The 25,678-nt window shown below is 55.9% G+C and overlaps 1 protein-coding gene and 1 long non-coding RNA gene across 3 annotated transcripts in view; both read left to right on the top strand.

Annotated features, from left to right (window-relative positions):
• Window positions 1-1,540: 1,540 nt before the first annotated feature.
• Window positions 1,541-25,678, top strand: part of LOC139602555 (uncharacterized) — a 125,469-nt gene continuing 101,331 nt past the window's right edge. For both annotated transcript variants that reach the window (XM_071452484.1, XM_071452485.1), the window contains exon 1: window positions 1,541-1,673. The gene's annotated coding sequence lies outside the window, so the exon portion shown is untranslated. The remainder of the gene's footprint in view (window positions 1,674-25,678) is intronic.
• On the top strand, window positions 20,755-23,832 carry LOC139602586 (uncharacterized). Its single transcript, XR_011683325.1, has 2 exons — window positions 20,755-21,670; window positions 21,918-23,832. It is a non-coding gene; the product is annotated as an uncharacterized lncRNA (long non-coding RNA).

The raw sequence follows: 25,678 nt of genomic DNA, 5'->3' as shown, positions 1-25,678 counted from the left end.
TGACTGGCATGTGAGTAACCGCCTCTCTCGGCCGAGGAGGTCCTCTCTCGGCCGCCATGTTGGGAGTGGCGCGTCGCCAATGTCGCGGGTTTTTTTTTTTTTGACCTTCTCAAAATGGCGGCCAAAAGGGCGGGGATATCGCGGACCCGGGAGTCTGCCGCCCTTTGGCCAGAGCGCGGTACTGCAGCCCCCCGAGCCAGCGCCCTGCCCCTCGCCGCTGGCTGCCGGGGGCGGGGCAAGGACGCGGCTGCCGAGCGAGGCGAGGGCGAGGGGCGGGAGCGAGCGGCGGGCGGGGCGGGCTCGGTAAATGGCCGGGAGGGGTGAAAGACGTTCAGGAGTGCAAAAGGGACACGATGGCTGAGAAGAATGGCCGGGGGGGGGGGGGGGGCGGCCCGGCGGGGCGGCTTTCGGCGGGCGGCGGAGGTGCGGTCGCAGCGCTCCGCGGGCCGGGGGCAGCGAGCGGGGGCGGGCGAACGCCGTCGGAACGGGAACGGGGCTGCACCCCCCCGAGCCCGCGCACGCGCCTCTCCAGGCGGCGGAAGCGACGGCGGGCCGGAAAATCCCGGCGGGGCGGCGGCGCTGCCCGCCCTTTCTGCCGCCAGCTTTGCAAGGTAAGACCGCCCGCCCCGTCCCGCCCTTTCCCGCCGCCCTCCGGTGTCTGTAAACAGACGGACTCCCTCTGGCTTCCCACTTCTCCGTGCTGGAGAGTGGGAGAAAGGTCCGTGCTGCTTGCCGTGTCCTCGGTGGGCAGAGAGCTCTGACCTTGCCTTGCATGGGCTGCTGAGGATTGGATCCTTGGGGATGTGCTTGGATGCATTTAGTGACCTTTACAGATTTCTTTCCCCGCTTTTTTCAGTTCACAGAATCATGGAAGAATTCAGGTTGCAAGGGGCTCTAAAGATCACCTCATTCCAAGGCTGCTGCCGCCGTGGGCAGGGACGTGCTTCCATCGAGCAGCTTGCTCAGAGCCTCATCGCAGAGCACCGACGGGCCTTGAGCACTTGCAGCGATGGGGCAGCCCCAGGACCTCTGAGCAACCTGTGCCAGCCAGGTGCCAGAGGAGGAAGGAAGCCCTTCCCACCTGGAGCAGAGGCTGCGTAGCCTTGTGTCACCGAGTGTGTGAGACAGAAAGGCCCTTCCTTTCTGGAGGGGTAACAACACTCAAAGCTCTTTCTCGGGACAAGCCGAGCAATGGAAGGCCAAAGGAGCCTTCAGTTCTTCCAGCAGCTTTGGGAACAACTTGAAGGAGGAGCAGAGCTGGCCTGGTGCCTGCCATGGCTGTCTGTCTTCTTGGCTGAGGCTTTATAAATGAGGCGCTTTTCTGTAGTTCCTTTTCAGGCATGACGTGCAAGTTGCCCCTAGAAGTCCAAAGGCAGCTGTTTTCTTAGCAGAAGGAAGTCAGGAGGAGGCAAAGCCAGCAGCTAAGTCTGGATAAAAAACTTGGCTAACCTCTTTTCCCCCCCTCCTCCAAACAGGCAAGTGTGAAGCACTCAGCAGAGATCTGCCCGGGAGGAAAAGCAGAGCCAATCTCTGAGAAGAAGGGACGTGCGAGCTCTGGCGAGGACGGCTGCTCCCCCTGGCCTTGGTGTGGGACCTCCTGAGCTGCCATTCCTGTGGTGGGAGTGTTTCTCCTCTCCTCCGGCCAAGCCAGAGACCGCCTAGGGAAGGAGCAGGTAAGGTTGAAGTACCGAGGTCTCCCAGGTAAGAAGTGACACGGCAAAAGGAAATGGCCTCAACTTGCAGCAGGGAAGGCTTAGATTGGATTGGAGGGAAAATTTCTTCACTGCAAGGGTGCTGAGGCGTAGGAGCAGGCTGCCCAGGGAAGTCCCCATGCCTGGAGACATGTCAAGGATGTCAAGATGTGGTGTTTAGGGACCTGATTTGGGGGGGCGGCAGCTGGGCTCGATGTCCTTAGAAGGCTTTTGCAACCGCAAGGATCCTACGGTTCTGGAAAGCCTTGACCCCTCTGGCTCTAGCACAGCACCTGGATGCTGACAAAATGAGGCTGGTCCTAGAGCCTGGAGGTCCCTGTGCCACAGGGAGAGGACAAGCCGGTGTCACCTGCAGGGAGGGTCTCGTCCCCAGAGAGCCGTCAGTGACTCCGTCCCTGCCCGGGGCTCTGGGTGCGCCCTCGGGGGGCGGGGGACGACACCTGCCCTCGGGTGTCCCTCTGGGCACCTGGGAAGGGAACCAGGTCCATCCGTGCGGCAGCTCCAGGGCTTGCAGGCTTTGGGGCTTTGCAGCTGTGTGCCTTGTCACGAGGTGGCAGGGACGTGACACTGCCTGGCAACGCTGCTGGCCTCGGATCCTTGCTGCTCTCATCCTTATCCCATATGGATTTAGCAGCAATCTTCTGTCTTTGCTTTCAAACTGTCCTTGGGAGAGTTCCAAGAGAGGGTCATTAGTTATTTCAAAGCCTACATCTTTTACCTATTGGCACTGAAGAGAAAAGACACAAACCTGCTTTGCATCCTTCTGCCTGGAAGTCATTGTGACACACAGGGAAGGGAGGAAGGGGCTGGCCGGGGTCAGCCTCTGCTGAGCCTCAGCTCTTGCTGCTCCTGCTCACAGGGTAAAGCCAAAAGCTGTCGTGATCAAAAACGCAGGCCGCCCTTCTGACCTGAGTCACAGGGGCCGTTTCTTCTGAATGAATCAAGGTGGGAAATCATTCTTGGAGCTTCAGAAGAAAAAAAACCCCAAAACCCTAGGTATGTTTGTAAGAGTGTGTATGTACGGACATTTCCTTTGATGAAGAAGAAAATCTTAGAAATATCATGTCACGTCTGGCTTCCTAGAGAAGATCCTGAACTCTGGGCTTCTGAAAGCAAATGGCTGTGCATTTATAGGAGCGTTTCCCTTCTTTTTATGTGCCTCCCCCAGTCATCTTCTACCCTTGCCCACGGCAAGGAGAGCGCGGTGATTTGGCTGCTCCGCTCTGCCGAGGTTGTTGCAGGCTGTGTAGCAGGGAGCGAGGCCTTTTGTGGCTGCTCATCAGACGTTTTCCTACAGCCTTCTCCCTGCAATGGTAAAATGAGACTTGTGTTAGCGAGCAGTCAAGTAGAGCAGGTAACATTAGAAAAGAATTGTTTCTGAGCTGCTGTTCACTAGCACGTGTTTCCCCTTTCCGGCAGAGCGCGCATCATTGCGGGCTTGGGATCGATTGAAATGCGCTAAGGAAACCAGCTCTGGGGAGGGAGGGAGGGAGGCAGGGAGGGAAATGCTCTCTTAACATGTGCCAATGCTTCTGTCAAACTCATCAGGGCAGGACAGCGTTCAGACTGAAAGTGTAAGAAGATGTGGAGTGAGACAGAGAATCTGACAGGAGCACCGGACTCACAAGTGCACGAATTTTGCTTTTGGCTTGGATTCAAACGCAGAAGTTGTAAGGAGTTTGGGAAGGAGAAGGGACATTTCAGAAGGAGAAGAAGAAAAAGAAGTTGTTGGTTTTTTTTACAGCCCTGGCAAAATCTTTGGTTCTAGCTAATAAAGGAAGCTAGTTGAAATAAAAAAAAAGAAAAAAACGTGGGTTTTTTTTTTCCTTCGCTGTTGTATTCGTTGGTGGTTCGTTATATGGTGTGTTGTTTTATTTCTTGGTCTTATTACCTCTGTGTAAATAGTTTTTTTGAGTGAAGCTAACTTTCTGGACGGGTTGGTTTGTATTTGAGGTAGGATAAATTTCAAGAGGTTTCTTTCCTAGACTTCTGATAGGTATTCCTGGGATTTTGGTTTTGTTTACTGTGTGTATCAACAGAGATTTGGTAGGGCCAGCTGGGCTGGCGTGGCCGGGGCGGGGCGCCGTGTCGACGAGTTGACGTCATTCGGCGGCACTCTGCCTGCAGTTCGCCCATGCAGACGGCAGGGGGCGCTGTGCCTGCAGTTCGCCCATGCAGACGGCAGGGCGCGCTGTGCCCGCAGTGCGCCCATGAAGACGGCAGGGGGCGCTGTATAAATAGAGTATTAAGTATAAACTATCTAAAAGAAGAAATAAAAGCTCTATGTCACCTGCAGCTGTAGAAAATTTCAGGCTCCCATGGAGGAAATAGTTTTCCTAAAATCATTACCGTTTTGGGGTTTTTTGCACTCCCCGGTAGCCTGAACGTTTCGACTGCTGCTTTTTTATCCTAAAGCCAGAATGGAAATCCCAGAGTAGAAATACAGGGAAAGAAAGAGAGAAAGAAAGAAAGAAAGAAAGAAAGAGAGACAGAGAGAGAGACAGAAAGAGAGACAGAGAGAAAGAAAGAAAGAGAGAGAGAGAAAGAAAGGGAGACAGAGAGAGAGACAGAGAGAAAGAAAGAAAGAGAGAGAGAAAGAAAGGGAGACAGAGAGAGAGACAGAAAGAGAGACAGAGAGAAAGAAAGAAAGAGAGAGAGAGAAAGAAAGGGAGACAGAGAGAGAGACAGAAAGAGAGACAGAGAGAAAGAAAGAGAGAGAGAGAAAGAAAGGGAGACAGAGAGAGAGACAGAAAGAGAGACAGAGAGAAAGAAAGGAAGAGAGAGAGAGAAAGAAAGAAAGAAAGGGAGACAGAGAGAAAGAAAGGAAGAGAGAAAGAAAGAGAGACAGAGACAGAAAGAGAGACAGAGACAGAGAGAAAGAAAGAGAGACAGAGAGAGAGAGACAGAGAGAAAGAAAGAGAGAAAGAAAGAGAGACAGAGAGAAAGAAAGAAAGAGAGACAGAAAGAAAGAGAGTGAAAGAAAGAGAGACAGACGGAAAGAGAGACAGAGAGAGAGACAGAGAGAGAGACAGAGAGAGAGACAGAGAGAGAGACAGAGAGAGATAGAGAGAAAGAAAGAGAGACAGAGAGAAAGAAAGAAAGAGAGAGAAAGAAATAGAGAAAGACAGACAGAAAGAAAGAAAGAGAGAGACAGGAAGAGAGCGAGAGAAAGAAAGAAATAGAGAAAGACAGAAAGAAAGAGCGAAAGAAAGAAAAGGAAACAGGAAAGGAAGAAAAAAAAAAGGAGGAAGAGAAAGGAAGAAAAAAATGAAAAAGGAAAAGGGTGAGAGTGAAAAAGAAAGAGGGAAAGTGGAAAAGGGGGTGAAAAACAGAGTGAAAAAAAGAAAAAAGAGTTGGAGTGGAAAAGAAAGGACATTCGGGAGGGGCGGTGCTGCCTAAGGTGCTTCCGCGCCCAGGAGCGAAGGAGCCGTTTGATCCCCTGGCGGGAGCGCAGCTCCCGGTGGCGGAGAACGGAGCGGTGGCTGTCAGTCCGAGACTCCAACTCCCGGCAGGCCCTGCGGCCGTAAAGCGCGGCGTCTGACGCAACGGCCGACGCGCCGTAGGAGTGGCTGGCGGCCCGAGGCGGCCGCGCGCCGGGGGAGCGGGCTGGGCGCGGGGAGCTCCCGGCGCCTGTCCCGCGCGGGACGGAGCCGCGGCAGCGACGCTGGAGGGGCGAAGCCTCCGTCCGGCCGCCCGCACGGAGCCGAGCGGCGCGGAAGGGGCGTCCGCCCGGTGCCTCGGCCTCGCTCAGCGGTCCCGGTGGCGGGGGCTCAGCTCGGGCGGGGCGCGCTGCCGCCCGCCGATGGCGGAGCGCCGGGCGGTGCTTTGCTGCCGCGGGCCGGGAGCTGCAGGAGCCGCCCCGAGCGAGCGGCGCCGGGCGCTGCCGCGGTCACTGTGCGGCGGCTGCCCTCGGGCTGGCGGAGGCGCGGGAGCCGCCGAGCTGCAGCCGTCTCCCTCGGGCCGCTGCCGCTGCTGCGGGCGGGGGCGGACGAGCGGCTGCGGAGGCGGCTCCGCGGCGGGCTCAGCCTTGCGAGCAGAGAGCGCTCGACATCGCTGGCATGACACGGCTGCTGAGTGCCTCAGTGCTCGTGGCTCTTCCTTCCATGCAAACGGATGGAGCGGCATCGCTGAGCAGTAAAACACAGCGATGGCCCGGAGAATGGCGAGCGCAAGGAGCGCCGGGCAGGATCCTTCTGATGGCACAGGTGCGATCGGCAAACTCAGCCCCTTGTGCCCCTGCCCTCCCGACCCCAGGGGAAATGCTCTCCAGCCTCGAGCTGCTGAGAGACAAAACGTGTGATTTGACACTAGGGTCCGGAAAAGGTTTCCGTTTAGATTAGCAAATGCCTCAATTGTTCTCGGTTACATCCTAGGATCGGTTTTAGGCAGTGACTTTCTACCGCTTGTCGGATTTTCTTGTGCAATGGTAAGAAAATAGGCAGGTCTGATACTGGTTTCGCTTTTTTTCTACTTCATGTTCCATGAGCTGCTTTTATCCAAGCAATTGGTTTAAAGTTCTACTGTAGGCGTTTCTGGTTCACTTTTTTTTTTTTTTTTTTTTTTCCCTCTAAATCGGCAGTAAATATAGCTGAGTAAAATTACCTTGGTTTTCTTCCTTCTTAAATGTTTTTATTGATAATCCTATTTGAATATGCAGAACACGTGGGTATGTCCTGTAATATATCCTAGCTTTTCTTGTTTACAGGGTACTCAGAAAATATTTTTCCCTTCGAGTCCCACTGAAACATTCTCCGTGCAATCTCCGTTAAGGTCTGTGTTTAGAAATAAGCCACCATCAGCTGAGATATTTGCCTGTGTACCTTTTCCTGTAATTCAGAGCTTGCGTTCTGTGGTTTTTATGATAAACCTATCACACATGTAAAAATGATTTTGCAAGTCTTAACCGTTGAAGGCAGCAAGAAGTGGTTTTAAAGCCTGTTCTTGAGCAGACAAAGGGAAAAAGTGTGAATTTGCTGCTGAACTTGTCCTTTTTCATTTGACTTGCCTTGAATTATTTAGGAAGAGAGAGAACTAGAAAAAGAGAGAAATAGAATTGGTTCTTGAGCCCTCCTAAAATGCTCCCCGTGATTCCGTGTGGAGCCAAAGTGAAGGGTGATGGAACAGAGCCCTGTGCTTTAGAAGGAAATCAATTTCAACCTGATCTCCACCCTGAGTCTCCCTAATTTCTGTTTTTAAAATGCAAACTCAGTTTAGGAAGTGTTGGGAGTTAGTATTTTGGGGAAGAAATGGCAGTTGCACAAACCGTTCCATTTCCCAGAGGCTCTGGGAAGGATTCATTTTGTAAGCGCTGTAACTGCCATCGGTTGGTGCTTCGGGGTTGGAATGTGCACTTGCCCTCCTATAAAGCACTCGTTCATTTGCATTTCAGTGCCAGGAGTCTGGAGAAACTGGAGAAGAGCCCAAGAGACATTTTTCATCCTGAGATACAAAAGGTAGGAAGTGACTTTTTTTGGTTTGGTTCTTTTTCTTTATGATTTCCTGGAAATAGAAGTAATTAAGTATAGATCCTACTGGTTTGTTTCTTCCAGTAGCTAATAAGAATAAGAATAAGAATCTAATACTACTTAAACTGTCTCTTTATCCATTGATCTTGCCATTTCAAATCCAAACTTCTAAACACCGATAAAACCATCATCCTTGTAGAATCTTTAATAGGAGGGGGCTAAAGATGCTGTTTTTGTTGACAGGATTTATTGGTTCTTGAAGGGCAAGAGGTGAGTACAAGCCTGACTACTTCTTGCTCACAGACCCGTCCGGTGAATACGGCTTTGTATTTTGATGGGCTTTTGATGACTTCTAAATCAATTGCTCGTTACAGTAAAAAGAAGTCATGTTTTTTTGAACCTGACAGCAAAAATAAATGAAGCACCAACTTAATAATAATTGATCACCCATCTAAGTTAATGATTTTATGCTATACTATCAAAGTTTAAAGGTAAATTATTGTGTAGTAGGAGATGGTATAAAATGTATGTTCTAATGTGTAGGATGTAGGCAAAGATTAGAGGAAACAAATTTTTATGTCTTCTGTTTGACTGTTCACCAAATAACATTTGGTTTTATTTTCCAGGGATCGGTGAATTTTAAATTTGGATTCCTCTATGTTAAGGATGGTCAGCTTACAGGTGATGAAATGTTCAGTCATGGTGAGGTTTTCACCTTCTCCTTAATTGTTTTGCTCATCTGAAAAAAAAAAAAAAAGGCAAGTTAAAAAAAAAAAAGGTATGTTTATTATTTGTTACCCTGTTCTGATCGTTTCCTCAGTATTTGCTGGAGCTCTGCTTACCCAAGCTTTGGGTAAAACAAGCTTTGGGTTCCTTCTGTCCCACTGGGTGTTGCCCAGTTTGGTTGCATCTGGTGAAATTCACCCTGAGCCCTTACAGAACCAGCTCAAACCACGTGAGAGCCATTCGCAGCTCTCTCAGGACACCCGGAGGAGGATGGGTGACGTTTCTGAGCATCTGGCAAGTGCACTTCTATCAAAACTCGGCCTGTGCAATTTCTGGGGAAAACCCTTCTGTATCCTGAAGGGTTCCTCAAAGTCTGTTGAGGATCCGGTTAGCAGTTGCTCACCTGGATGGTTCCAGCTCCTCAAGCTAACACTTGTACTCTTGCCATGTAGTTTAGATCTATTGTAGTTTTGTTATTTTGCAAGATTTTACGTCTTTGGACAATAACGTGCATTTCACTCTTTGGAACCTCTGGGATCATTCCTTGGTGCAGCACCACCTAATGGGACACTTGGCTGCTGTGCTGAAGGGCTTGGTTACTGGAATTGTAAATCCCGGAGAGTTTGTCAGTCTTCTGTCCCCAGGGAGGTGTCACGCTTTGTTCACCGTTGCTCTGTTTGTCGGGTGCTGCTTCTCGTCGGAAGTATTAACTTCAAACTGCCCTGTTCTTTTTTTAACTTTTTTTCCTGGTTCTCTCCGTAGGGCAGGGAAGGACTCTCGTATCCCGGTCGTCAGACTCAGCGCTGCCCGAGAAGATACAGAGACTGTAAAAATCATAAGGAGCAACTAGGACTGCAGAGGAAACAAACTGGAGAGAACAAAAGGTGATATTGTTCTCCTTAGCCTGGATTAGAAACATCCACTGCGCTTTGATGCCGGTGGCTGCCAGGGGCTCGTTAGGTCTCTTGAGGCAGGTGTAGGTGTTCACTTGTAGGTTCTATTTTTTGGCAAAGGACCACGAGAGAAGTTTATTTATAGATCCAAATAAACATTCATCTTATCTGAACATAACCTGTCATCCCCTTTCTGACATTAAGGACTCCTGTATAAATACTTGGGGGGGTTTTCTTTGTCATTTCTGAATGGTTCCATTTTGCCGGCTACTTGAACAAATCTGAGGGGGTTTAATTGCATACTGCTTCCTTGAAATTCTGTTGGTCTCTGCTTGGAACCCTTCTTGTACTGCTTAATGAAAGACTTCTGATGGTGTTTTCTTGCCTGTTTGTGTTTAAGGTCGTGCTCTGATGCATTTACAGAAGCCATGGCAGGAGAGAGTCAGCTGCTGGAGAAGAGGAGACAGTATTATCCCTGTGCAGCACAGAACTGTGCTACTGCTGTGTCATCAGCTGTGTCTGCACTGAAAGTAGCCACCTTCACTTGTAGGTAGCTCCTTGGTGCTTTAGGACACGCTGAGGGATTTATTCCTTTTGGGATCCACGATGAGAATTCCCAAGAGAGGTAGTAGTAATAAGGTCTGAGATTGGAAAAAAGCCTGTGTCCTTGGAATGTTCTTGTTGTCGTCAAAAGTTAATTTTTCCTTCTTTCTTAGCCAGTAGTCAGCTTTTTGCTTTATTTTTTGTGGTATCAGTATTTGATTGTTTAAAAAATTGCTTCAAAAGAACTGCAGTGGCTGGCCACCAGGACCTTGTTCCGATTTGCCTATTTGCTTGTAGCTAAAACGTTTCCATATTGTTTATCATTCTATTGAAGAAACTGCTGCCCAGTCAACTAAGAACTGAACATCTATCCGTCTAGGACATGGGGAGAGGATTTAGGTCATGTCTGTGTTTCCAGAAAAAAGTTCCAGTGTAGTTTCTAACTAGAGGAAAAGGGGGGGGTGAAGACTCGGGGCTCTGATGCCACTGGGGGCACCCCGAGGTGCCCAGGAGAGGGAGCCCCACTGCGGTGCAGGAGCAGGTATGTTATCACGTACTAGAGAGCAAATTATAAATAGAAATATGAAAATTATAAATATAAAAATATTTTTTAGATCGTTAAAGAAAGCGGTTTTTTTAACTTGTCAATAGGCAGGGTTTTGATGATAAAAATGATAAATACAAAGAATATGAAGGTAGAAATCTAAGTCTAGAAAGATATCATAAGTACATACAGATAAAGTTTAAAACTAGAAGAAAAAATCAGTTGCAGCAGTAGATACGATACATAATATAGATAATACTTTAAATACATGTCTAGAATTTTATAGATATTATAGATAATTATTAATAGATTGCATCAAAAGAAACGATAAATATAAATGTGAGTATAACTATACAAAGTATAAAAATATTTCAATACCGTTTAAAAGAAGGTGTTTTCTTGTATTTATTTGGTTAGAGATGGGGTTTTTCTTTGGATTAATAGAAGTATTCTAGAAATATAAATCTAACTGTAGAGAGATCCAATCGATAGAGGAGGATATTTCTAAAACCACAACCGAACGCCGCCGCCTTCGGGGGAATCGCACGAGCTCGGCCGAAGCAAGGCGAGAGCGGCCGACCCTGACGGCCTCGAGCGAACCGAGGCGAGGCTTCCGAGGCTGCCTGAAGCGAAGCGAGCCGAGCTCAGGCGAAGCGAGCCTGCTGCTCTCGTGCGCGCTGCTTAGCGCCAGTGCGCTCCCAGCCTAATGAGCTCCTGCCCGAGCCCGCGCTCCCGGTCGTGTCCGCGCCGTGGCCGGGCCGCCCGCGGGACGCGGCAGCGGGAGAGCCCCGAGCCGGGCGAGCTGAACGGGAGGCGGCGGCGCTTGCCCGCCCGCCGTCGGGGAGCCGAGGCGAGGCGAGCGGAGCCGAGGCGCGCCGAAGGCGCAGAGCGGCTGGGAGTTGGGCCGAAGCGAGGCGAGCTCGGCCGAAGAGGCGAATGCAGGCGCCAAGAGCCGAGTTGAGGCGCCAAGAGCCGACTGGAGCCGAGCGTCTCCGGAGCGAGCCGAGCTCCGCCGAGCGCCGCAGCATCCCGGGCAGGGCGAGGCGCCGGGCCGGGCTCGGGGTGCAGCCGGGGCTCTGGGAGGCTTCCCCGCCTGTCCCTCTCTCTAGCCCTCCTTCCTTCTCCCCGTATTCGCCTTCTCTCGCTCCCTTTCCCCTATTCCCTCTCCCCCCGCAAAGCCGGCTCCTTCCTGTCCTGTCCCTAGCCCGCTACTCCCTTCTGTTCCCCCTGTCTCCTTCCTCTGCCCAGCCTCCGTGTACCCTCGTCCCGGGCTTTCCCTTCCCGTGCCGCTTTCCTGCACAGCCCGAGCTCCCTCGCCGCCCTTTGTCGTGCCCTGCTCTCGCTCCTCTCTTCCCGTGCCCCCTTTCCTTCTTTGCCCCGCAGCCGCGGGGCTCGGGCTGCCGGAGAATAAAGCCCCGAGGGCCGGAGCCCGGCGCCCCTGGGCCCTTGCGGGAGTCCCCGCGCGGGGCCGGAGGCTCTCGGCGGATCCCCCCGTGCCGCTCAAGCAGCGCGGCCGACAGCGCCGGAGCTGCGGCTTTGCCGGCATCGCGCTGAGAGCGGCCCCCGCTCCGTGCCGGGCCGTCCCCGCCGTCTGTGTCGCTCCCTCTCTCGCTGCCCCTGGCCCGTGACAGCGAGGCTGGGCAGGAACCTCAAGCCTTCTGGGGGCTGCCCCCCCTTTCTTGTTGCAGCAGAATCCCTTGCTGGGGCCATGCACGTGTGGGAAGGGCTTGGGGGAAGCGCTGCGCTGCTGTCCGGGGCAGTCGGATTCGTTCGGAGCCTTCTTTGGGGGTCAGGGAAAGGCGGGGTGAAGACTCGGGGCTCTGATGCCGTTGGGGGCACCCCAAGGTGCCCAGGAGAGGGAGCCCCACGGCGGTGCAGGAGCAGGTGGGGGGCGGGCGAGGGGCGGGGGTCACGCTGGGTGCCGTCCCCCAGAGGGACCCAAAGCTGCCACCAAATGCACAGGGAAATTGCATTCCAATGTCTTGGAACAGAGGCTCATCGGAAGTTTTCTCTCAGCTATCCAAGGCACGGAGCCCTGGAGCCAAGGCAGCCTGAGCTGCTGCGTGCTTGCTGTGAGCCTTGAGGTGAGCGCGCATCATTCCGGCCTGGGATCGATTGAAATGCGCTAAGGAAACCAGCTCTGGGGAGGGAGGGAGGGAGGCAGGGAGGGAAATGCTCTCTTAACATGTGCCAATGCTTCTGTCAAACTCATCAGGGCAGGACAGCGTTCAGACTGAAAGTGTAAGAAGATGTGGAGTGAGACAGAGAATCTGACAGGAGCATCGGACTCACAAGTGCACGAATTTTGCAGAGCGCCGCTTGGATTGAAACTCAGAAGTTGTAAGGAATTTGGGAGGGAGAAGGGACATTTCAGAAGGAGAAGAAGGAGAAGATGTTACAGTCCTGGCAAAACCTTTTGTTCTGGCTAATAAAAGAAGTTAGTTTAAAAAATAAAAAATAAAATTTAAAAAGTGGTTTTTTTTCCTTCACTGTTGTATTCGTTGGTGGTTCGTTATATGGTGTGTTGTTTTATTTCTTGGTCTTATTAACTCTGTGTAAATAGTTTTTTGAGTGAAGCTAACTTTCTGGACGGGTTGGTTTGTATTTGAGGTAGGATTAATTTCAAGAGGTTTCTTTCCTAGACTTCTGATAGGTATTCCTGGGATTTTGGTTTTGTTGTTTACTGCATGTATCAACAGAGAGATTTGGTAGGGCCAGCTGGGCTGCTGGAGTTTTGGGTGTTAATTTATTAGATGGCTTTTGTTCAATGCAGTTTTGAATTGTTGAATTGTTGAAAGGGTTTTTAATGTAGTGGTTTTAAGGCAGTTTTTAAGAATTGTTTGTATCGTTTCACGTTGTTTGTAGTTGGTGTATGATCAGGGATATGGTGGAACTTCTTGAACGTTCTGGTATTAGTGTTCCTAAGTTCCGATTTCTTTCTGGTTTGATTTTTTTTTTTTTAGTTTTATTTTTTGAGACAGGGGCATTTATATGGTGGGGTTTTATAGGCAATATGTTTTTAAATTTGGGTAGTGATATTTTTTAGTATTTTAATAGTATAGATTTTTTATTTTCATGCTTTTTTTAAATTTTAAAATAATTTTTAAAGATTATTGGTTATTATTTGTGGGTTAGCATAAATGTAGAGCTTTGGGGGCTTTTTTTAGTAATGTTTAGGGTCAGTGGTAGGGTTTTGAGTTTAGTGAGTTGGTTTGATTTTTTTAATTGGTGTTTGTTTTTACTAGCAGTTCTGTCATTTTCCATGTGTATCTGAGTCTTTTGGGGTTTTGAGCCATTGGTGTAGGAGGAAGTTTATGATGAGAATGTACGGAGCTTTTGGGCTAGTTATAGTGGGATTTAAAGTTTCTTTACAGTTCGGTTGGTTTGAGTTTTCCTTAGGGTTAAATGTTGTGGGGTCTTTGTTCTGTTAGTCCTAGAAATAGGTTTGGTTTGGATATGCTGCGATGGGATGAGCGTGGGCTGCGTACCGGTGCTGACGAAGGTGCGGTATTTTTGTGGTTCTGATGTGTTGGGTTAATGAATTGATATGGTCTAATATATAGATTAACGTAGAAATAAATACAAATATAAAAATAAATATAAAATGATAGTGGTAAACATAAATATAGAAAACAGATAAATATAAAAAACTATAATATATAGTATATTATTGTAACACACCATAATATATATAAATGATGGTCTATTTTATATATATATATATCTAAAGATATATAAATATAGATTGTAAATATAAAAATATTTAAATACAGTTAAAATAAATTGGGGTTTTTTTGATTTGATTTGGTTATAGGCTGGGGTTTTTTATAAATAATATAAATAACATAAAAATAGAAATACAAATATACAAATATATATTATATATACTGATATCTATAAATATTTATTATAAATAAATATAAGAAATATACAATATAAAAATGATATATCTATTTTCATATTATTGATATTATTTATAGAAAACCCCCTCCTCTGTGCAGTCTGTCACAGTTGCCCACAGTCTGTCGTGCTGCTTACAGAAGTGCCAAAAGCCAAAACCTTGAGGAACAGACCTTAATGTGACTCTATAAATGGCTTTAATAATCCCCTCCTTTCTTGTTTTCTTTTTGAGGCAATCCTGATTGCCTTTGGTTTTCTCCAGCCAGAGTTAATCCAAAATCTGTCTCTTTGGGCCCCTTTCTGGCCTTGCCTAGAGCACAGCACACTTTGTTCCCCCTTGAATGTTTCTCCTGGCTGGTGAGGCCATGAAAGGAGTGGGAGATGATGTGAGAGGAGGTCAGTGCGGGGCAATTGCAGAGTTCCTCGCTCTCCCCTGTGCAATAAGGAGGGGAGCAGTGCCCAGCAGGCAGACGATGGAACGAGTGGAGATGCCTTGTGAGGAAGGCAGAAGGAATTAATGTCTGCAGGAGCCCAGGGAGCGCTGGGGCTGTAACTGGGAGATGCACAGCAGACATTCTCCCCACACAGGGCAGGGCCGGTTTCTCCTGTTTCTGGGCAATGCCGGGGTGGCTGTCACTGCTGCTGCCACTGGAACTCTCAGCCCAGGGCTCAGGCCATCAGCGCCAGCAATCATCTCTGCCAGCTCATGGGCATTGCTGAATGTCTCCTGTGCTGCTCAGTGACGCTCAGCAGCCTCAGTTCTGCTCAAAATCATTTCAGTGGGAGCTATGAGGCACAAAAATGCTGAGACCGATTTCACAGAGCCACCTGTCCCTCGTGAGTGCAGGGTGCAATCCCAGCAGAGCAGGGGCAGCTCTCCCTGGCTGTGCTTTCTCTCAGCACCTGAATGACCCTCAGTGGTTGGCAGGAAAGGGGCTCCAGTAAAGTGCCTCCTTTCTCCTCTTCCTGGAGTCCCAGCTGCAGAAAGAACTGAGCAGTGGGGTGCAATCCTTGTTTGAAATGGCTGAGAATGAACCTCGATCCCAGCCTCAGAACTGAGCCCCGATCGTTGCGTTTGCCTTCTCCTGGGTGCGCTGCAGTCGCTGCCGTGCCCCAGGGCAGGGATTTGTGTGCCAGCCTTAGCAGGCTGAAGTGTTGGAGATCTCTGGGTGGGCAGGAAATGGAATGGGCTGCCTTGGCCGCACCTGCTCCTGCCAGCTGGATCCAATATCCATGGGGGACTTTGCAGGCACCGCGTGCGTCAGTCCCGCTCCTCAGGACAGGCTCCCAGCTCTGCCCTGGCACTGATCCGGGAGCTCTGGGACACCAAGGGTTTGGAGCGGCCCCTGAGCCTCGGCAATGCCTGCAGGGCTGGAGGCTTCCCTGGGCCAGGGCAGGGAATCCCTGCTCGTTCCCAGGCGGGAATGCCCGGGCTGGAGCAGCTGGGAGGCGTGGCCCATGGAAAGGGACGCGAGCTAAAGGCCGAGAGCTCCGGGGAAAGCAGCGGCTGCCGAGGGAGCTGAGCCAGAGGCAGCCCGGGCAGGGCAGAGGATGGGAATCCTGAAAGGTGAACGCGCCCAGACCGGCAGAGGGCAGAAAGCAAAAGTCCAAGCCAGCAAAAGACAACGTAAACCGTGGAGATAAAAAGACTCTTGAATTTGCCTTTTCATAATAAAATAAATCCAGCTGGAACAACATCAATAAAAGCAGTGGGAAGGATCATAGCAACAGGTGGGGTTTTGCTCAGCTCTGCTTTGCTTTGATTCCACTACAAAAGATCAAGGCTTCTCAGGAAGATGGAAATGAACACATAGGTTGATCCAAGAGCAGTGAAAAGTGGGAATGAGGCACTTTTAGCCCCAGGAATGGCTCTGCCCTTGTGTGCTAAGAGAGCTTCAGCAGCAATTCCCGCTTTGGTGACATTTTCCAACAACGTGGATTTTCTACAGGGGCAGACTTGGAAAAGAGCAGCTCCACGTTGAGATCATGTTGAGAGCTGCTCCTGAGTGTCACAGCTGCAGCTCCCCAGAAGCTGAACTGTTCACTGCAGAAAGAAGGAGAGGCAATTTGTTTTGCCATTAGCAGTGTGCTAACAATGTGTGCCATGCAAAGGTCACGAGCAGAGATGGCAGCAGGCTTTGCTCTGAGAAGCAGAACAGGTTGGATTTAGGGCATCCTAAGGAGATTGGAGTGAGACAAAAGCTCAGCTGCTAGGAGCAGAGGAGCACGTGGATCCATCCAGGGATTTCTGTCATGGAAAGCTAAATAGGCAAAGATCTGGCATCAGCTTTAATTGATGGCTGTCATCTTTCCGCTTTTGAGACCTAGTCAGTGGCACGGTATTGGCCAGAGTTTTAAACAGAAAATGGCATCAGGTGTTATGAATCTTAGCTAGGTGTGATTGCGTAAAGAAGGAAAGGAGAACAGCGCTGTTTCTCTTTGTTTTGGAGCCTGCAGCCATGGTGGCTGCTTTGCACAGTGCACGTTGGTAGCGGTCGGTGTGCGAGAGTCTGTCAAATGAATATGAAAGCTTCTGGCCATGCCTTGATCCCGCGCAAGGAGCACAGAGCGAGTTCTCCCCTCAGGAGCAGCCCTGTCGGCCGGCAGTGCCGGCTCCTCCCGGGCACTGCCATGCGCCTCCTCCTCCTGGCGGAGCCCGAGCAGAGAGCCCGCGTCCCCGAGTCCCCGGGCGGGATGCGAGTCCCGGGCTCGGGCCCGTCCCTCTGCTCCCGCTCAGTGCAAGGGGCTCGGTGCCGGCTGCTGCCGAGCCCCGGCCGCTGGGGCTCCGCTTCCTCTGCCAAAGCTGCCGCTGTCCCTGAGCGAGGCGGGGCAGCTGCCATGGCCCGGGAGCGCGGCCATCCTTGGCGAGCTGCTCCTTCCCGGCGGCGGCAGCTGGGAGCTGCCTCAGCCTGAGCTCAGGAGCCGGGCAGGAGCGCCCGGATCGTCACCCGCTGCTGCCCGCTCCGGCCCGGGCACCGGGCACCCCTTCGCTTCCCCCGGGCCGAGCGGATCCGGGGCTGTTCCCCGCGCCGCGGCAGCGCCTGGGGAGCCACGAGCGGCATCGCTCCGTGAGCCGGAGGCGGCGCAACAAACCCGGCTGGGGATAATGGGATATCGCAGTGCTGGGATAACGCGGTATTGCAGACAGGCTGCATTTGATGGCATCCTTTCAGGGCAGGCTTCCTACCTTCTAATGCCACGGGTGGGTTTTTTGCTAGCCTGCAGCAGTTCTCCCAGGAGAATCAAATGTGTGAGAGGTCCATTCCCTGTGACCATCTGTGGGGATGGCCGCAGTCAATTCCACGACCCTGTGAACTGAGACTAATAAATTGGGCATTTTTCTGGTCTCAGAATCGGGAGTCCTGTGGGTTGTTTGCTTGTTTTTTTTTTTTTTGGTTGTTTTTGGTTTTTTTTTTTGTTTTGTTTTTTTTTTTTTTTTTGTTTTTGGTTTTGTTTTTTTTTGTTGTTTTTTTTTTTTTGTGGTGGTGAAGGTGAGGAGGGCTCAGGGACAAAGTCCTCCGCTGCTGGCACTTGGACCCAGTCGCAGCTGGGCAGGCCGAGGGCTGTGAAGCCGGGACTTGAGCCCTGTGTTTCGGGGGTGCAGAACGAGGCTCGCCCAGGCCTGGAGCACAGAGGCCGAGTCCTGCATTTTGGGGCCCGGGGCCAGAGCCCAAATGCTGCGTGCGAGTGCTCGGAAGGCGGAGCCCCGGCCCGGCGCTGTCCGGGCCCGGCCCCGGCCTGACGGGGGCGGCTTCGGGGCTGAGAGAAGCGCTCAGGCGCTCCCTCGTGGCGCTCGGCAGCGGAGGCCGAGCTCCGGCCGAGGCTCTTCCCGGAGCCGGGACACTCGTGGGGCCTCTCCCCGGTGCCGATGGGCGGGGGGTGAGGAGCCGGGAGCGCGGCGTTGCGGAGCCCGTGGGGCCGGCGTTCGGGGGCTCGGGCCCAGCCCCCGCCGCGGTCTCGGGTGCCGGAGGCGCCGGGGCCGTTGCCGGGCGGGCGGGGAGGTGCCGGGGGCAGGAGGCGGGGCGGGAGCCGCGGTGTCCCCGGGCCTGGGCGGGTCCCGGCCGGGGCTCGGCGAGCCCGGGCCCGACGGAGCGGGACGGGAAGGCGCGGCCGACGGTTGCCGCTCCCTGCCCGCCACTCCCGCCCGCGGCGCCGGGACACGGAAGGTGACACCGGGACGGGGCTCTGCGGGCTCAGGAGAGCCAGGCCCCTCCCGCCCCATAGCGATGCCAGTCCCGATGGCGACGGGGGAGAGGCGGCACCGCCGGGGGCCCCCCGGCAGAGCCAGGCAGCGCTCGGCCCCCGCAGCCCGGGCCGCGGTCACGGCCCCGCCGCAGCGGCCCGGGCTCCGAGCGGTCCCCGGCGGGAGCAGCCGTCGGGCGGGGCTCGCACAGCGCCGAGCGAGGCTCCCGAGCGATAGCCCCGGGACCGGGGGGGACAGGGGGGCGGGGCCGGCACAGGTGCGAGGGGCGGGGCCACGGAGCGCGGGCACGGGGCGATGCGACGGTGCCACCGCCACCGAGGCCGGGGGTGGCGGGCAGAGCGCCGCTGGGGTGTGCCGGGCGGTGCCGCCTCTCCCCCGTCGGGCGGATGGAAGCGGCAGCGGGCCCGGGACCGGTTTGGGGCCCGGGATGGCCGCGGGCACGGGGCGCTGCCGGGTGCGGGATCGCGGCCGTTCCCCGGTGCGGAGCCGCCGTGTGGGGCCGGCACCACGCAGGGCGCCCTCTGGCGGACACGGAGCGCGGTGCGAGCGCGGCGCCCCCGCCTGGCGGGGGAACGCGGTGCGGGGGGCGGAGCCTGAAAACAGGGGGCGGGGACAGGGGCGGAACCGGGCGGCACAAGGGACGGGGCCTGAGAGAACGGGGGCGGGGCCAGGCGGCAGAAAGGGCGGGACCAGGGGCGGGGCCGGCTCAGGTGTGCACGGCGGGCGCGGCTCAGGTGTGCGGGGCCCCAGAGCGGCTGCGCGGGGCGGGGCCGAGGTGTTTTAGACCCCGGAAATCGCCTCGGCCGCCATTTGCTCACTCAGAGCACGGTGCGGACGGGAGCTCCGTGTGCGGGCTCCGCAGGTAAGGCGCGGAGGCTTCGGCCTCCCTTTCTGTCCCTCTCTCTAGCCCTCCTTCCTTCCCCGCGTATTCCCTTTCTTTCTCCCCCTTCCCTCTCGCCCTAAAACGCTCCTTTCCTCTCCTCCCAAACCCGACTCCCCCCACTCGTTCCTGTCGTGTCCCTTCCCCACTACTCCCTTCTATTCCTCCTCTTTCCACCGTCCCTCTTGTCCCCCCTCGGCCTTTCCCTTCCTGTCCCGCTTCCGTCGTCACTCCGACCCCTCTCCCTCCCCGTCCTCACCACCCCCATCTCTCCTGTCTCCCCGTCCTCCCGTTTCCTCCTTTTCTCGCAGCCGCGGGGCTCGGGGTGCCGGGCAAGAATAAAGCCCTGAGGGCCGGAGCCCGGCGCCCCCGGCCTCGCTGGGGTCCCCACACGGGGCCGGAGCCGCTCTGCGGGTCCCCCCATTGCAGTCCAACACACCGCCCGACACCGCCGGGGCTCCGGCTTTCCCAACATCACACTGGGGGGGTCCTGGGGTGGGGGGCCCGAGTTACAGGGGCCCCCTCATTAGGAGGGGGTCCCAGGGGGGAGGGGGGTTTAGGAGGGGCCCCCTCGTTAGGAGGGGGTCCCAGGGGGGAGGGGGGGGGTCAGGAGGGGCCCCCTCATTAGGAGGGGGGTCCCAGGGGGGAGGGGGGTTAGGAGGGGCCCCCTCCGGAGGAGGGGGTCCCTGGGGGGGGTGGGGGAGGGCCCCCTCCGGAGGAGGGGGTCCAGGGGAGGGGGCGGGGCCTGGGGCCGTAATCCCCCTCCAGGCCCCGCCCCCTCCCTTGGACGCCCTCCTCCGGACGGGGTCCCACCCCGGCCCCCTCCAGGGACCCCCTCCTCCGGACCGGGGCCCGGGAGGGGGGGAGGGCGGGTGGGGTGGGGGGGACGTAGAGGGGGGCACGTCACTCTGCAGCGTCAACACACGTAAAAAAAAAAAAATTGCCAGACACACGACCGTCCCCTGCCGTGCTGTCCCCGCCCGCCCCACCCTCCCCCCGGGCCGGAGGAGGGGGTCCCTGGAGGGGGCCGGGGCGGGACCCCGTCCGGAGGAGGGCGTCCAGGGGAGGGGGCGGGGCCTGGCGGGTATTACCCCCAGGCCCCGCCCCCTCCCCTGGACCCCCTCCTCCGGAGGGGGCCCTCCCCGACCCCCCCCCAGGGACCCCCTCCTCCGGAGGGGGCCCTCCCCCACCCCCCCCCAGGGACCCCCTCCTCCGGAGGGGGCCCCTCCTAACCCCCCCTCCCCCCTGGGACCCCCTCCTAACGAGAGGGCCCCTCCTATCCCCCCCCTCCCCCCCGGGACCCCCTCCTAATGAGGGGGCCCCTGTAACTCGGGCCCCCCACCCCAGGACCCCCCCAGTGTGATGTTGGGAAAGCCGGAGCCCCGGCGGTGTCGGGCGGTGTGTTCGACTGCAATGGGGGGACCCGCAGAGCGGCTCCGGCCCCGTGTGGGGACCCCAGCGAGGCCGAGGGCGCCGGGCTCCGGCCCTCAGGGCTTTATTCTTGCCCGGCACCCCGAGCCCCGCGGCTGCGAGAAAAGGAGGACAGTGGGGAATGGAAAACAAGAACAGGGGAACGGAGAAGAAGGTGGGGAGAGATCGGGGTGTGCAGGACAGCAGAGGACGGGGCTGGGGGGAAGGCAGGCTGGAGGAAGGAGCGGGATTGAGGGCGGGTGGGGAGCGACTGGTGGGGGGGAAGGGGGAGCTGGGAGCGGGGTCAGGGGGGAGTCCGGCTGGGGAGGGAAGGCAGAGGATGGGAAAGTAGGGTAGGGTAGGTGGGGTAGAGAACGAGAGAGGGGCGGCCGTAGGGGGGGAGGGAGGGGAGGGCTAGGGGGGAGAGGGAGGGGGGGGGGTTTGGGGGGGGGGAGGGTGTAGGGGGTGGGGGAGGGGTGGAAGGGAGGGTAGAGAGGAGAAATACACAGAAATACAACACAACAGAAACGCAGGAGAAAAGAAACGCAGAGAAAAAGAAATATAGGGCCCCGGCCGGCAGCAACCTCCCTCACCCAACGCCGAGGAGCAAATGGCTCCGCCAGGGCCTCCCCGCGCCTTAAATCCCCCAAGGCCCCGCCCCGCGCAGCCGCACTGGGCTCCCTCACACCTGTGCAGGCCCCGCCCCTCGCACCTGTGCCGGCCCCGCCCCCAGGGCCCCGCCTCCCCCCCGCCCCCCGCCCGCCCATAAATCCCGGCGGATCGGCGCCTGTCCCATTTTCTGCGCGGGATGCTCATTCCGGGAGGCGGCGGGAGCGTCGGTCGGAGCGCTATGCGGAGATCCGGATCGGGGGCTGCTGCTGGTGCTGCGCGGGGTCCACGGCGCTCGGCTGGGACCGGGACGGGGATGGGGATTTAGGCCTGGGAATTCGTATCCTGGTCCTGCCGGTATTTCTTGTCGAAGCTGGGCCGAGCTGCTTCTTTCTCGGCGGGCAGGGTATGGGTGCCAAGGCCAGAGAATCGAGGTAGGATTGGGGCTGGGATCGGGACCACTATCGCTGCGGTCGGGAAAAGCCGCTCCGGGACAGGCGCTGCCGCTCCGGTTGCGGCCAGCGCGGGGCTGGGTCTCGCCGGGGCTCCAGGCACGCTCCGGCTGCGGCGGCAGGGAGCCGGTGCCGTGCCGCTGCCATGGCCGCCAGGAGGACGACGCTTCCCCGGAGCAGCCTCTGGATCGCGGCTGGCAGCGGGAAGGACACCGAGACCGCCCGTACCGGCCCCGGGACCCCATGGGCATCGCCGCTCGCTCAGCGCCGCCGCCCGCCCCGCGGGGCGCCCCCTGGCGGACACGGCGCCGCCCCGCAGTCCCCCCGGCCCGGTAACGCCACGAGCGCCGCGCTCCCCTACGAGCCCCAGCGCCCGCAGCCCCTGCTCCGTGCCCGCAGCCCCTGCTGGGGGCTGCAGCTTCCCAGCCACGAGCAGCCGCTCTGGGACGGCCGCTGGGGCCGAGGCGTTGCTGCTCCCGCTGCCATTGTGCCTGGGGTGGGACTGGAGCCCCAGGGAAACGCTAGGAAAAACCCCATGGGTTAAAAAACCAGTGCAAACGATTTGTTCTTTATTTCCAGAGCCGTGAGAATCATCAAGTCAAATGCTGAGAAGTGACTGGCCCAGCTGTGTATCAAACCCAGAATTTTGGCCTTCTCAGCACCCTGCTCCAAACACCTGGGCCAATCCCAGGGCTGTTCCAAAGGCCCTGTGTGGGATGGCAATGAGTGCTGCCACTAAGAGAACTCCTCTGCAAATGCAGCTCCTTCCCTTCTGCTACTGCTGCTTTGCACAGCAGCCCCTGCAATGGCTGTGGGGCAGAACTGGCTGGCACTCAACATGGCAGCACCAAACTCTTCCCCATAGCCCTGATTGTTCTGCCCTTGCCAGGATTTCCCCAGCAGCTGTAAATGTGCTCCCACAATGTCCCTTTGTTTCCCCAGGAAGAAGCCAACAAGACAAGCCCTGAGGGTTACCTTGCTCCGTGGCCAAAGCTCTTCTGGAGAGTGCCGGGGGGCGTTGCCTGCAGGTGAGTGTTGCCAGCTCCAAACCATGCTGGCTGCTGAGGCCAGGGCTGTTTTTCTGGCCCAGGGGCCTCGGTGTCTCCTGCTGGCTGCCAGCCATGCTCCTTGGTGTTCCCTGGCTGTGTCCCAGCTGGCTGGGAGCGCAGGGCAGGAGGAGGCCAGGAGCTCCTGAAAGGCAGCAGCACCTCGTGTCTTTGGCATCTGCAGGGGAGGAGCTGTGCCTGCACCGTGGCTCCTGGGCCAGGGGCTGCTCTGAGCAGGCCCCTGGAAATGCTTCAGCCCGGACAGAGACCACCAGCAGCCCAGCAGGACCCCAAGGAGCAGCTGGCATTGCTGGGAATGGAGGCACGGGCCCTTTGCAGAGGGGCTCAGCAGCAACTCCTGGCTCAGAGCTCCCACACAGCTGCCAGCTGTGGCCCAGCCACCCCAAATCCCTTCCCTCCTCCCCAGCCTGAGGCCATCGGCCATCAGCAGCATCAAAGCCAAGGCCATCTTCCCCCACAGATGTTCAATCCCAGGCAGCAGCCCTCAGAAGTACCTGAAAATCAGTGGGATGGAGTTCAGAGTTTTCCAGGGATCCAGCTGGAAGTGCAGAAGTGATGGAAAGCTTTCCCAGGTAGGTGCCACAGGAGGTGTGCTGAAGACAAAGCTGTGCATCCCTTTCCTGAGAGAAAAGAATTTGTAGAGGCCCCTGCTGAGGCTCTGAAAGGAGCTGAGCTTCTGCAGGGAGAGATGTCCCCCCCTGGGCACAGGGGCTGCCTCAGCTCAGGCTGGGAGCACATCTGGCCACTGCCTTCTCCTGCTCTAAACCATCCACTGGATCTTCTCCATCCTGGAGCTCAGGGGGGTGAAATGGGCTCCATTCCAGGCAGCTCTGGCCAGTGAGCCCAGGGACACCATTGGGCTGAGGGTTCTCAACAGCCACTTCTATGGAATAGAACCCTGGCCTTGTCCCTGTGCTGCTGAGCTTCCTTGGAAGCTCTGCTGGCTCCTGACACAGCTGCTGTCCAAGGCAGCAGCTCTGCCTGGGAATGCCCACACTCCATGGGGCACTGGGAGGTTACTGCAGCGGGAATGGAGCAGGGAATTTGGGGCTATGGGTAGAATTCATCAGAACTGGCACAGCTGACAGGGAACCCCAAATCTGGGCACCACACAGAGAACAATCTTTGTCCTGCCCTGTCAGCTCCAACCCCTGGGCTGAGAAGTTTTGGGAATTAAATGGATGGAATGATACAAACCACAGCAAGTGGCATCACCCAGAGGGACAATCCGGGTCCCAGACAATTGCTCCACAATCCACTATGGGGGAAAACACCCTGTGCCTGCCAGGAGCTCTGACTCTGCTTCTCTACCAGCTCCTGAGCAGTGTCAGGGCCACCATGAGGGCCTTAAAATCCAAACAAACCCCCTATCCCACACAGTGAATAATCCAAATAAAGAAATGCATTCTTGTCATCAAAGCTCCAAACTGTGTCAAGAGCTCTGCCAACAAGTTAATGGGATTCCCAAGAATCTCATTAATGCTCTTGGTTTCAGTTTTATGTATTTTTAATCCCTCAGTGGGCAGCCTGTACATCTTATCCTGGGATTTAGAGGCTGAGCAGGGCTGGCTTTGGGTTGACCCCCACCTCTGGCCCCAGCCTGTGCAAACACACCTTGTGCCAGGCTGGGTGAACTCCTCACCTCAGCGTTTCCCTCCTAAATATCCCCTCCTTATCTCTCTGGAGATTCACTGACATTTTGCCCAAACCATGCACTCCTCACCTCCATGTGGCCTCCAAGTGTCCATTCTGTTCCTCACAGGTGCCCTGGTGCCACCGTGTTGGTCCCTTGGCCTTTCTCCAGCCCGAGGCTGCTCCTCTGCTCGCTCTCTGCAGTCTCATCCCACAGGGATCCTCTTCTCCCTTCCCTGCTGGCTGCTGCCAAGGAAGGAGGCCACAGGGAGTCTCCAGTGCTGCCCCCTCAGCCCTGGAGAGTCCTGGCTGTGGGCCCGAGGGGCCTGGGATTTCCCAGGGAAATTGTCTGCTCGTCTCCCTTCAATGACCTCAGCAATTCCCTCCAAAATGCCACCTCACTGCCCCTGACATCCCCTCACATTCCACTGCCCTACACAAACAGTTCTTGGATCCCCTCTAGATCACACCAGGTTTTCAGCCACATGAATGGCATCACCTGTGCCCACTGCTCGTTATTCACCCAACCAAAAGCAAGAGCAAATGTTGGTTGGGCTTTAATAACAACTTGAAAGAACTTTACAGCACAATAAATCACCTTTTTCTTCTGTGGGTTTTTTTTCCCTTCAGCTGCTGGGCTTCCCTGTGAGGATGTGTGCTGAGCTCTGGGTGGAGGGGACTGTCAGGCTGAAGGGCTGTGGGTTTGTGTTCTTCTCCCTGGGCATCAGCCACTGCCCCAATCCCTTTGCCCAGGCTGTTCCCTGTGCCTGTGCTCAGGCTGGGGCAGCACAGGCAGACGCAGCTCTCAGCACTCCCTGCTCCAAACACAGCTCTGGCCTCCACTGCAATCTGGCTCTGCTGGGAGGTTTGCTCCTAGAGAAATCCAAGAATTGCTCATGGCAATGTGGAGAATCAATCTCCACAAAGGGAGGTAAGGAATAAAATCCTGCTCTGGGAGCCCTTGGGATCTGCAGGGCTGCTGAGGGAAGGGGACATTCCCTGCCTGCAGTGCACACAGCCCCACCTGCAGCAGCCAGCCCAGCCTGCCAGCTGGGCTCTGCCAGCCCCTCTCTGAGCACCCTCCCTGTGCTGCTCCCTCTCGGTGCCTTTGGCAATCCCAGCCTGAGCCTGAGCAGCCCAAAGCTCTGGCTGGCAGCCCAGGGACAAAGGGACGCTCCCAGGGATGGGGCACATTCCCAGCAAACGCTCCCAGCAGGGCCCAGAGGCACCCCTGGAGCTCCTGGCTGGGGCTGGCAGGAGGGCACAGCCCCCAGCTGGGCTGGCAGTGACAGCAGTGACAGCAGCCAAGTGCCACGCTCTGGTGGCACAGCACAGACACCCAGGCCAGCACTGCCCGTGGGAGGGGCACAATGAATGCTGCTCCCTGTGCTGCCCCATGCCAGCAGGAAAGCTCCAGGGGCATGGAAACTCCTGCCCCTTCCCCCCAGCCCAGATGAGCACTCCTCAGCTCCCAACACCCAGTTCTCACCTCCAGCCTGCTCCCGGGGCTGCTGCCACCTTCCTGACAAGGTGCCAAAGGCCCCTGGGCACAGGGCTCCCTCTGTGTCTCAGGGCTTGGGCACGGCAGGGACCAGGCTGCTCCAGCAAGGACAGCCTGGAAGCAGAGCAGATGTCCCAGGG

The sequence above is a fragment of the Agelaius tricolor genome, unplaced genomic scaffold (assembly GCF_023055355.1).
Source record: "Agelaius tricolor isolate 1412-34295 unplaced genomic scaffold, bAgeTri1.0.p SCAF_34, whole genome shotgun sequence".
NCBI lineage: Eukaryota > Metazoa > Chordata > Aves > Passeriformes > Icteridae > Agelaius > Agelaius tricolor.
This window is presented reverse-complemented; position numbering and strand designations above follow the sequence as displayed.